We start from the raw sequence: 12,897 nt of genomic DNA, 5'->3' as shown, positions 1-12,897 counted from the left end.
CCTGGCCTTACTCACCGTGGAATGAATATTATAGCCGAGAAGACTAACTATGGAGAAATAGAAATACCTGTGGCATTGTCAGATTTTGCTGACTTCTGTTAATGTACTTTACAGGACACTTGGGTCTTGGTGGTGAGCACAGTGTAAATAGAGCTGATTTGCTATGCAAAGCAAAGGGCTTCCTAAACTGAGAAATTGCATGAAATAGTAAATAAAATGTGGGAATTGAGGGAAGAATTTTGTTCATTTCGACTGTTAAGAAAGACAGAAGTTCAAGAAAGCCAGGTCCTTGAGGCTGACAGCCAGGTTTGGGGTGGTCTCCTTTGTGTTTCTTTTAACACTGATTAAAACTACAGCAACTGAAGAAATTCTTGTCCTTGGTGAGAAAGAAAAGCAAAAGCTGTAAATTTTTGGTTCCCACTTCTCTTTGGCGTTTGCCTCTGAGGTTTCTTCTCTGCTTCTGCTCAGACTGGTTCTCCTTTGGGCTCTGCCCTGACGCTTGTTTCTTCTCTGCCTGGAACAGACTCTACTGGAGGGAGACACTGATCTCAGTTGACTTTCTGTACCAGAACTTAAAGGTTATTTTCTATTCTCACATAAAAGAGCCAGGCGGCTTGGTGTGTCTTAAACCCTTGTGTGGCGTATTCATGTTGTTCTGTCTAGAACAAAGCTCATGTGACAGCTGGTTGCTAACAGAAGAAGATTTGGGATTGGCTTCCAGATGTGACATGCTGCGTTGCGAAGTGAATATGGGACCAGGCGATCCAGTGTTGTGCGCTTTCTCTCCGCAGCGGGTTTGGGTGGTGCAGCTGGTACCCCTTACCCTTGTACCACACATTAGCCTTGGCTTACCCAGCATGTGTGAGGGAGTTCCAGAGAAAATGGTAGTTTACTGTAGTTGCTTTGTTTTTTGGTCACGTTTATTTACGCTGTGGGCAAAAAGTGAGTATAGTATGGACAAATGAAGGGAATGGGTGTCCCGAGGGGAATACCCTGGTGTTGATGTGATGCATATTTCCTGAAAGGAGGGTAGTAGATGAAAAATACTATTTTCTGTGTAAGGAAAGATGGTTGAAATTATGTATTTTTATCTTTGGTTCTTACACATGTTGGAGGGAACACAGGGGAAGAAATTTCTACCCTTCATACGGTGCGTTCATGGCACACCACTTGCAGAGTACCCCGGCTCAGCTGTCTTTCTGGCCAAAAAGTCTTCCCCGTTCCAGCTGGCACGGTGTGGGATTTGCTCCGCTGCTGCCGTGCTATTGCGGGGCGTAGGCCATGTTGGCAGGAGCACAGCCGGCTTGGCTCCCGTTGAGACCTGGAGCCCTGTGCCTGGATGTGACTGTCCCCTGGATCCCTCAAGTTGCACTCCAGCAGCGCAGAAAGCCCGTGCCAGCCCCAGGAGGTGGGGAGGGGGTAGGAGTGGGGATTTCTCAGTGACCCTGTTGTTTTTAGTGCTCACAAAGAAACACCGAGCTGAGTTTTTCACAGGACAGGGCACCTCCAGCCCTGTCGCCTGCGAGCCAGAATCACACAGCGTTGTCAAGAAGCTGCTGTAAAATCCCCAAGTTAACACACTTCTCTGTTGTGTTTCTGGAAGTATTTTGCAAAAGATTTCCAAGTAGAGAAAGAAAAAGGTTGACGGTTGGACTTGATGATCTTGGAGGTCTTTTCCAACCTTGATGATTGGAGAGCCATGGATTTGATGGGTGGACCGTTCGGTGGATAAGGAATTGGATGGTCGCAGCCAAAGGGTAGTGGTCAACGGCTCAGTGTCCAGATGGAGACCAGTGACGAGTGGAGTCCCTCAGGGGTCCGTACTGGGACCGATGCTGTTCAATATATTTATCAATGACATGGACAGCGACATTGAGTGTACCCTCAGCAAGTTTGCAGATGACGCCAAGCTGAGTGGTACGGTTGAGACACCAGAAGGATGAGATGCCATTCAGAGGGACCTGGACAAGCTGGAGAGGTGGGCCTGTGCGAACCTCATGAGGTTCAACAAGGCCAAGTGCAAGGTCCTACACCTGGGTCGGGGTAATCCCCGCTATCAGTACAGGCTGGGGGATGAAAGGATCGAGAGCAGCTCTGCTGAGAGGGACTTGGGGGTACTGATAGACGAAAGGCTGGACATGAGCTGGCAATGTGCGCTGGCAGCCCAGAGGGCCAACCGTGTCCTGGGCTGCATCAAGAGAAGCGTGGCCAGCAGGTCAAGGAAGGTGATTCTGCCCCTCTACTCTGCTCTGGTGAGACCTCACCTGGAGTACTGCGTTCAGCTCTGGAGCCCTCAGCACAAGAAGGACATGGAACTGTTGGAGCGGGTCCAAAGGAGGGCTACAAAAATGATCCGAGGGCTGGAGCACCTCTCCTATGAGGACAGGCTGAGAGAGTTGGGCTTGTTCAGCCTGGAGAAGAGAAGGCTGCAGGGAGACCTGATTGCAGCCTTTCAGTACTTAAAGGGAGCCTATAGGAAAGATGGGGACAATCATTTTAGCAGAGACAGCAGTGACAGGACGAGGGGTAATGGTTTTAAACTAAAACAGGGTAGGTTTAGGCTGGATATAAGGAAGAAATTCTTTACAATGAGGGTGATGAAACACTGGAACGGGTTGCCCAGAGAGGTAGTGGAGGCCCCATCCCTGGAAACATTCAAGACCAGTTTGGACAGGGCTCTGAGCAACCTGATCTAGTTAGTGGTGTCCCTGCATGCTGCGGGGGGGTTGGACTAGATGACCTCTAGGGGTCCCTTCCGACCCAAAACTTTCTATGATTCTGTGGAGGCGGCCCTGGCACCTGCAGGAGTCCGGCACGGGCGCTTGCCTGCGGGACAGGGTGTTGCGGTGGGCTGGGGAGGCCGTGCAGGGCAGGTACCTCTTCTGTGGGGGAGGCTGCGAGAGCAACCTAGCAGGGTAAAAACTGGAGATGGGACCAAAACCCACGGCTGGCAGAAAGGATTATGGGGGGGCAGAGGGAATTGATTGCAAGCTGACATCAGGAGTAAATTCACGTAGTGTAGCGTAATGCTGTCTTCTTGCTGAGTGACGTGCTGTGGTGGAGGTGAACAGCGCGGTGGGGAGGCTGTGGGGGATCCTACCGTACGTTGTGGCAACAGCCCTTGTGCCGCCTGTTGCCCTGTCCTACCGCCTGTTCTGGCGTGTGTTTTAGTGGCTGCTGCAGGAGAGACCACGAGAAGAGACTGAAGTGGGCATATGAGTGGGCATTTCCCTACTTCAGGCTCTTTTCATTCTTCGGAGGTTTTTTGGCAGAAGTTTTGGGGCTCTCACTGGCAGGGGGGTGAGGAAGAAATGCATGTGTCTCTGTAGCAGGAGAGGGCCTGGGTTAACCAGTGTAGCAGACCTTCTTTAGAAAAGCAAACCCAAGCTGCTCTTCCCTGCCCTGACATTCTCATCCTAGAAACAGGTAATTTGAAAGCAAATTCAGCTCTTTCCCACTCCAAAGCACCCCGTTGGGGACCTGCACAGTGGGTGCAGTGCCCGGCCTTTCTCTGCGGCTGCTGGCTCTGCCTGTCGGTGTCCGTGGGGAGGTCCGTGGCGGGACGGGGAGCTGTGCTGTGCCGTGGGGAGATGCGCTCCTTGCCGGAGCTGGGCGAGGACACTCCCCCCTCTGCCTTGCCCTGCCCGAGATCCTCTTAAGCTTTTCAGGGACTGGTATGACGAACTGAGCCCTAAGCATTCGGCGTAGTCGCTTAGGAGCGGTCAGAAGCAGATACATATTTGGTATAAATACCGCTGTGATGAACTGTGCAGACAAAACCAAGGTCAGGGAGGCAGCTGTTGCCTCGTCATTTTGCTATCTAGTTCTCTGGGAGAAGCTAAGGACGTCTTGTGTAACGCATTACCGGTGCGGTGACATTGAAGCAGCAGGGATGTGATCACCATGGTCGCGTCTCTGGTGGCACTGACGACACCAAAACTCCCTGCCCTTCATTTCCTCAGAGGTAGCCGAGTGCTGCAGCTTTTTTCTGGGGAGATGGGAAATGAGAAGAGCTTGCTTGGGGATACTTGCAAAGATCTCCGTCTGTTTTCAGAAGGCGGGGGTGTCAAGGACACATCTGCTACAGGCATCGCTGACTTGGATTGGTGCATAGTTGGGACGTTACCTCTCGTAAAGACACTTCTTTCCTACCAGCACTTAAGGCAAATCATGTCTGGTGTTTGGCCTTGGCGGTGGTCTGCTGTTCAGAGAAAAAATCCTTGCTTGGATATATAGTTACTGGATAGTAGTTAATGCTTCAGGAAGCCTTAGGGGACTCCGCCTGCTGCCTTCGGTGCCCTGGCCGAGGTTTGGTGGCATAGGTCTGTCCACCCTCTGCCCTGGCACGCCTCACTAGAGCGCTGGCATGCGTTCCAGCTGGTTTAGTTAAAATGATGTGAAGTGCTACATCTTTTCCTTCTGCCGTGGCTCAGTGTCCTTTCCAAAGCATTTCTGGCTGCTGCTGGCCCTGGAGCAAGACAGTGTTGACTTTTCCTGTCTTCCAGAAGAGTTTTCTGAGAGCTGGTCTGTAAATTCCCTGAAGCAGAAACCTCTGAAGCGGGGTGGTGCGGCTCTCTGGGGGAGAAGAGCTGGAGGCACACTCTGCGAATGCGAGCCGCTCCCTGGCTGCGACATACTGGCACTGGAGCAGAATCTCGTTGTAGCTGCTTTGGGGTTGTTTTGTTTTGTGTATGGAAACAGAAATGTCCAGAGTCCCAGGACCAGCAACCTGAGGTGTGAAACACAGAAAGCCAGGCTGGGCTGAGTTCGGGAGGGCCCTGGTGTGGTGTGGGGGCAAGAGGCGGCTGTGGGTGCCAGGCTGGCTCTGGGCGAGCGGAGCTCCTCTGGGCTGCCGTGCCCGTCCCCCTGCCTGCGCCGTCGCGGACAGGATGTCTTGGAGCGCTCCTCTGAGCGGGGGTCCTACGCTCTCCTGCCCCTATCAAGCCTGAAAGCTGTTCCCCAGGGAGCCCCGTGGGTGGGCTGGAGCCATGGGCAGCCCGCGGTCACTATGCAGGACCCTCACCACGGGCAAAGCGAGCCGGGGGGCGGCAGCGTGGAGCTGGGCCGTGAGGACATGCTGCCCCATGGCATGTGGGTCTGCCAGAGCTTTTGCTGGAGCCAGGGAGCTCCCAGACTTTGTCCTGTGGCTTCTCCAGGGTGGAGAATGGTGGGTCCTTGGGTGAAACCAGGACACTGGTACTTCCATCTTCCAGCAGCGATGGGGCAACTGAGTATCAACAGCAATTTTGCTGTTTGCTTTCTTGATATCTTGGAGATACCTGCATGGAAGGGGAGCAGTGCTGGTCAAAGCTGATGTGGTCCAGCTGCAAAGGACTTCTAAACTGAAAAGCAAAGTTTGTCCAAGATAAAGCCTGTAACTGGAGAAAAGGCTAGGTGAGGTGGAGCAGAACTAAAACTAGTTCCCTGTCTGTGGGCCCTCATCTCCAGGCTTGAATTTAGGCAAGCTGGTGGCTTTTGGACATCCCCCAGGAAGGACCATCCCTGCCTCTTTCCAGGGCCAAGGCCACCAGCATCCCCGCAGCAGTAGCCTCCCCCTGCACCCACCTGCGCCGATGCTGCCGGATGCTCCTCGCCGTTTGGGGTGCTCCTCTCCACGACGGCTCTGGCGGAGCTGCCCAGCCTGGGCATCCTTGTGCTGGGAGCTTGCCGGAGAAGGGCTATGCGATCCCCTGCGTACCTGCAGACACTGAATATTGATTTTATTTTATTTTTTGTTTTTTTTCTAGCTCAAGCGGTGCAAATTTCAGGTTCTTCCAGCAGGGCTGATTGCCCTGCACCAACCTTCTTTGAGCCCCTGCAGAGCCCAAGTGTTTGTGTCCCTTCCTGGGTTTAGCTGTAATAGCTGTAGAAACAGGGCGTTGCTTAGTTTTGGTTTGTTTTTTCTTCCTTGCAAACTTCCCTGTAATTACAAAGTGGGAGCGTGTTTTGCTGTGAGATTTTCCAGTTGCAGAGTGCTCAGCACGTATTATTGTTCTGGAGGAGAAAAAAAAGAAAAAAGGAGGGGAGGTGAGTTTTGACACGTGAATAATATTGAAAATTGCTGTCTACTGAAGCTTAATTACTGGCGGGTAGTTAGTTATTCAAAGCGAGTGTGAACAACCGTGGCATTTCAAGGGAGCGGGGCAGCCCAGGCCCCCGGCTTGCTGCCCGTTAGGGGCTGCTGTTGCTCTGCTTCAGCTGGGGGCGCGGGCTCCAGCGGGGGACTTTTCTTTAAAGTTGAGAAATTCACTTTTCAGATGTTGAAGTTCTTTGGAGTAACGGGAAGCTGACTGTCCCTGTACTTGTGCGTGTGTGATTTAACAGCATCGCTTGAGTCCTTTCTAAACCCAGCGCTGTTCGACTCACGCAGAAGAGCTGTCGCCGCAGCTGGGGGGAAGAAGGGGCCAGCCCTGCTGCGTGGGTGGCTTCCCTGCAGAGAGGAGGGCTGGGGGCTGCTGAGCCCTGGTGGCTTGTCCCAGCCTCCGAGGTGGCCTCCCCTTGTCCTGGAGGATGAGCCGTGGGTGCGAATGGAGCGTCTTGATTGAGCCCCAGGACATCAGCCCAACTCTTCTGGCTCTGCCCGCCTGCGGACGTAGCCCAGCTGAGTGCCAAGTTGCAGAGCAGTGGGCTTCAAAATGGCCAAACTGGAGTGAGTTTGATGTGGCTGTTCGTCAGAAATGCTTACGATAATGTAAGAAAATCGCTAGTGTGTAAAACTGGCTTCCCCCTGCGTTTGTGTAAGGCCCGACCCAGCCGCGGTGGGGTTCGGTGGCACCTCGGTGGCCGGCGTGCGCAGACCTGCGGGCAGGGGGGGCAGGACGGGCTCCTGTCGCGGGGGGGGACACAGGTGCTGCTCTGGGCGTTCCTCAGCCCCCAGAAACATGATTGCACCAGGGCGGGTGGCAGGGCTGGGCATCCCTCAGCCCCGCACGGCCTTTGCCAAACGGCTGACCTGGGTTTTGCCCTCTCTGGCTGCTGCGGGCTCGGTGGGTGAGCAGCAGAGAGGGAGGGTTGGCCACGGGGGAGCTGCCGTTTTGTGCGCCGGCAGCTTCCCCACATCCAACCAACCCAGCCTCTGCTTCGCGAGCTGCAGCCGTCGCTGCTGCTCGTCCGAGGGCCTGCAGCTCTGCAGCTGTTCTTATTTTTTTGAAAAAAATTGATTTATTGTGACCTCTGATGGTAACAGTGCGAAGCTGAGGTTTGTGAGCCTCAGCCTTGGCTCGCCTGGTTGACGTCTGGGCTGCGGAGCTGGGTGGGTGGCAGCGGGGGCGGGTGGTTGGTGCTGCCTCACGCGGAGCAGATGTTCTCAAGGCGACCGCCAAGGCATCAAGGCAAGGGAAAGCAGAACCCAGCACCGATGAGCTCGAGTCCGTGTGTTTGCAGCGCAGAGAGCTGGGCGCTGCTGTTGCTGCTGCGGGATATTTCTCTCCACGGCGCAAAGGCCCATGGCCCGCTCTGCGTCCCCTTGGCCGCTGGTCCTGCGCGGGCTGGGCTGCGCGGGGGCCGCTGGAACTCGGCGCAGGGCACGAGGAGGGGAGGCCAGAGGCGTGTGACCCCGTGAGCCGTCACCGCGCTCCTGTCGCCGTGTCGGGCTGACCCGGCGTCTGCGGGGGAGCCGAGGCCACTCCTGTCCCTCGGCGCCCGGTTCTGGGTCGCCCTTCCCCGGAGAGCGGGTTTGAAGCCGGGGGCTTGTCACGGAAGGGTTTTTTCCCCTTTGCAGCCTGACGGCTGAAGTGGCCTCTGCTGAAGGGAGACGGTGCGAGGAGGAGCCCGGCCTGGGGGTGCTCCCGAGCAGCCGGCGTGGCCTCTTCCCCTCCGCGGACCCTTCCCCTGGCGGGGCAGCGCTGGGCCCTCTCCCTCGGCCCCACACCGGCCCCCAGCGCACGGAGCCCCCGGCCCGCTGGGCTCCTGCGCACGTCGACAGGCTGCCTCCAGCCGTGCGGGACCCGGCTGCTGCGGGGGGCCAAAGCCTTCGCTGATTGCCGCTTCTGTGAGGGGAAACACCCCCGGGGCTGGGGCTGGCGCAGGGGCTGTGGCGGAGCCGGGTGCAGGCAGCTGCTGCCCCCGGGATGTCCCCCGAGCACCGGTGTCCCCACGGCTGCTGTTCGGGTGTTGAGCTCTGGGGGGGCCCGGGGGGCTCTGGTGGGACGGGGCTGAGCCGGCGAAGGGCGTGAGGGTTGCTTTTCTGCTCTCCTTCCCGCTGAGGAAGGCCGGGCAGGAGCCGGCCCTGCAGCGGGGTCCCTCGGCTGGGTGCCGGGGGGGCCGTGGTGACGGGGCAGGAGAAGCGATGGCAGCCTCGCCGGGTGCTGCCGTGCCACTGCCCTGGGAAGGCCACAGGGCAGGCAGCCCGGTGCCAGCCTGCTCGCCTCCCCTGCTCAGTGCCCTTCGGAGGGGGAAGAGCCGCGGGGCTGCCCGGGCGCTGCACAGCCGTGTTGTCTGCCCTGCCCTCCACGCCGGGAAAGGCCTCCGGATTTATGGGGTCCCGAGGGAAAGGCACAAGGGCAAGTGCAAGGTCCTGCACCTGGGGAGGAACAACCCCATGCACCAGTACAGGCTCGGGGCGGACCTGCTGGAGAGCAGCTGTGTGGAGAGGGACCTGGGTGTCCTGGTGGACGACAGGTTCACCATGAGCCAGCAGTGTGCCCTGGCTGCCAAGAAGGCCAATGGCATTCTGGGGTGCATAAAGAGGAGTGTGGCCAGCAGGTCGAGGGAGGTTCTCCTTCCCCTCTACCCTGCCCTGGTGAGGCCTCATCTGGAGTACTGTGTCCAGTTCTGGGCTCCCCAGTTCAAGAAAGATGAGGAGCTACTGGAGAGAGTCCAGCGGAGGGCTACAAGGATGGTGAGGGGACTGGAGCATCTCTCCTACGAGGAGAGGCTGAGGGAGCTGGGCTTGTTCAGCCTGAAGAAGAGAAGGCTGCGAGGGGACCTTATAAATGCTTATAAATATCTCAAGGGTGGGCGTCAGGAGGATGGGGCCAGACTCTTTTCAGTGGAGCCCAGCAATAGGACAAGGGGCAATGGGCACAAACTGAAGCACAGGAAGTTCTGTCTGAACATGAGGAAGAACTTGTTCCCTCTGAGGGTGACAGAGCCCTGGAACAGGCTGCCCAGGGAGGTTGTGGATTCTCCTTCTCTGGAGATATTCAAGACCCACCTGGACAAGGTCCTCTGCGGCCTGCTGTAGGTGACCCTGCTTCAGCAGGGGGGGTTGGACTAGATGACCCACAGAGGTCCCTTCCAACCCCCACCATTTTGTGATTCTGTGTAATGGAAGCACCAGAGTGGGGTCCCCAGTCCCCTGCAGCAGGAACGACGCCGGGCTGGGCTGGCAGCCCCCAGCACTGTTGTGCACTGTCACATCATCAGCTTTTCTTTCTTTTCTTGTTTTTTTTTTTCCTCCCTTTTCTTTCCTGCTCCCTGTCCTCAGACTGCAGAAGGGTTGCTGTGCTGCTGGGCAGCTGGGAGCAGGTCAGAGCCCCTGCAGCAGCGCCGAGAGGCCGCACGGGCACCAAGTGGCAAACGGCAGCGAAATGAACGGTGCAGAAAAGGTGAAACACCACAATTGCCACAGAAGATTTTTAATTCCTTGCCCCTTTTCTAGCCGCTTTAACTTTTCAGGTCGCTGATGCCAATGGGCTGTGGTGGCAGTGAAGTAAATAATCACATATGCCAGAGACCTAACATTGGTTTTTAGGTCTCTTCTTGCTAAGTAGGGGCAGCCTTTGTAAGGATTGACCTCAGTGCTTCACAAACCTGACGGTATTTGCCTGCTGCCTTCTCAGGCAGCAAGAAAAGCAAAGCAACACAGAAATAAAGAAAAAAAGAAAATGCCTTAGCTTGCTTTTGCTTTCATTTTGTTTTAACCAGAATTTTATTAAGGTAGTTTTAAAAAATTACTGTTTTTCTAAATAGATCTATTGGTGTATTGTAATTTTTAATAACTCTTTCAAAATAATTCCAGTTTACTGCTCAGTCGAAATAAATGGTGTAAATGGTAGGTACTGGTCAGCAGAAGGGAACTGCAGGGGGGGGGGAGGAAGTCATTTCACCATTTGGTCATTCTTGTAATTCTGTTACTGAATTGAACAGGACCTAGCGTAAGGATGGCGGAGGCTTACCGAGGTGCGCACAGACCCAGGCACTGCTGGCTTCGTACCACACCTGCACAGCTCCCGGACACAGCGAAGAACGTTCCTGAAGCTGTACGCAGGAAATCTCTTACGTTGGCTTTAAATTTTTGCTAAAGTAGGTTTCCCTTTGCTAACAAAACAATACATTCTGTGGATTGTTTTCCCTTAAAATAATGACTTTTTTAAAATACAGATACGCAGATATTCTCAGATGTCATGATTATGTCACTCTGTATTTATGAGTTAATAAAATTGTTATAAAGATACATGCCTACCAAACAAGAACACCACCACAATCTGGAGGAGTGAACAAAACAGTACAGTGACCAGCCAATACCTGTAATTTTTACTTCCACTTGTTCAAAGGCCTTGAAGAAGGTTTGATATAAGAGAATGTGCAGGTCAGTACAGTCCTGGGACGAGTTCATAACAGGGATGAAAAACTAATTCAGCCAGAAGAGTCGGTCCTCTTAAGACAGGTCCTGGGAGCTGTGCTCAGATTTTTAATGACTCCTTAAAGACCAGAAAACAAGTGAGAAGACAAATTGTTCCTATTCTTTTCTACTTGAAAGACTGATGGAAGGGTATGAACATTGTCTGCTCCTCATTCACTGAGCCCTTCTGCTTTTGCTTGGCTACTTTGGAGTTTGGGTTTTTTGTTGGTTTTTTTTTCCCCTCTGCTGTTTTTTCATGTCTCTGGTATCTGAAGAGCTCATTGTACAATGGTTTGTCTTGCTCGGTCCGGTTATGGGGGTATGGTTATGAAGGGGCAGTGATGACAAATGCCCGTGTTCGGGGATCAGCTCCCACCCAGGAGGCCTCGCTCGCTCCATTACACATCCCCGTTTTGCCACAAAGCGGTACATAAAAAAGTAATGGGATAATAATAAGAGATGCAAGAGGAAGTATGAGATTTCAGAGTAAGAAGAATGCCAGGTTGTAATACAGAAAGTACATGAAATCAGGATCTATAACTTGTGTACAGTGGGAGTAACCAGGAACTGCCTGTAAAAGAAAAAAGGTTAAAATTATCGTACAGGTCAATCTTAATATGTAATTTGTCAGAGGAAGCAACCAATAAAAAGAATAACCCTAACTGAAGTCAATAGCACAGGAGGGAAAACATACTTAAAAAAAAAAAATCACTACTTAGTCAAGCATTCGGCTCACTCTGTGCAGTTTGTCTCCTCGTCTCCAGGTCTAAACCCCAGTACCCTTTAGCTGCCCAGTTCTGAGGAACATGGGGTTAATTGCACGTTCCAGCTCAGCTGTTAGATTACAGCCAAGCCATAGAATCATTAAGGTTGAAAAAGACCTCCAAGATCATTGAGTCCAACCATCCACCCAACACCACCATGCCTACTAAAACATGTCCCAAAGTGCCACATCTACATGTTTTTGAACACCTCCAGGGATGGGGACTCCACCACCTCCCTGGGCAGCCTGTTCCAATGTCTGACCACTCTTTCAGTAACAAAATTTGTCCTAATATCCAATCGGAACCTCCCTGATGCAACTTGAGGCCATTGCCTCTCGTCCTATCACCAGTTAGTTGGGAGAAGAGACCAACACCTGCCTCACTACAACCTCCTTTCAGGCAGCTGTAGAGAGCAGTAAGGTCTCCCCTCAGCCTCCTCTTCTCCAGACTAAACAGCCCCAGCTCCCTCAGCCTCTCCTGATAAGACTTATCCTCTAGACCCCTCACCAGCCTCGTTGCCCTTCTCTGGACACGCTCCAGCACCTCAATGTCCTTCTTGTAGTGAGGGGCCCAAAACTGAACACAGTACTCCAGGTGCGGCCTCACCAGTGCCCAGTACAGGGGCACGATCCCCTCCCTACTCCTGCTGGCCACACTATTGCTGATACAAGCCAGGATGCCCTTGGCCTGCTTGGCCACCTGGGCACACTGCTGGCTCATGGTCAGCCGGCTGTCGACCAACACCCCAAGGTCCTTTTCCACCAGGCAGCTTTCCAGCCACTCCTCCCCAAGCCTGTAGTGTTGCATGGGGTTGTTGTGACCCAAGTGCAGGACCCGGCACTTGACCTTGTTGAAACTCATACAGTTGGCCTCGGCCCATGGATCCAGTCTGCCCAGAGCCCTCTGCAGAGCCTTCCTACCCTCCAGCAGATCGACACTCCCACCCAGCTTGGTGTCATCTTGGTGAGGCAGCACTCAATCCCCTCATCCAGATCATTGATAAAGACTTTAAACAACACTGGACCCAGAACTGAGCCCTGGGGAACACCACTTGTGACCGGCCACCAGCTGGATTTAACTCCATTCACCACCACTATCTGGGCTCAGCCATCCAGACAGTTCTTCATCCGGCGAAGCCACACTGCTTGTTTCCCATGAGCAAACGGGCTCTTTTTTGAAGTAAGGGTCATCTTTCTGTCTGCAGCTACTGGATGTTATCCTGAGCATACAGGAAGCATTAAATCTGGTAGGGGTTATGCTCTTCCATGATCACACCCTACTGGTTTCCTAACAGCTCCGCTAAAACCAAAGGGAACACAACGTCACGGATCTTTTTCTTTCCTTTGTCCTTATCATTTGTCAACAGAGACATTTCTGGGAGAAGACTTCCTTACAGTGTGGGTTTCAACAGCCGTCACACAGAAGGGCTGCTCTTCCCCACAGTGGCTTGTCCCAGCTGGGAAGGGGATGCCGGTCCCCGAGCGCTTCTGAACCGGACCCGCATACTTACTGCCCGCCAGCGCCCGGCCCAACAATTTTGCAGCCACCTCCTCCTACAGCTTTCCCACC

This window comes from Opisthocomus hoazin, chromosome 8 (assembly GCF_030867145.1).
Source record: "Opisthocomus hoazin isolate bOpiHoa1 chromosome 8, bOpiHoa1.hap1, whole genome shotgun sequence".
In the NCBI taxonomy this organism is placed as follows: domain Eukaryota; kingdom Metazoa; phylum Chordata; class Aves; order Opisthocomiformes; family Opisthocomidae; genus Opisthocomus; species Opisthocomus hoazin.
The sequence above is the reverse complement of the archived record's forward strand: the minus strand, read 5'-3'. Positions refer to the sequence as shown.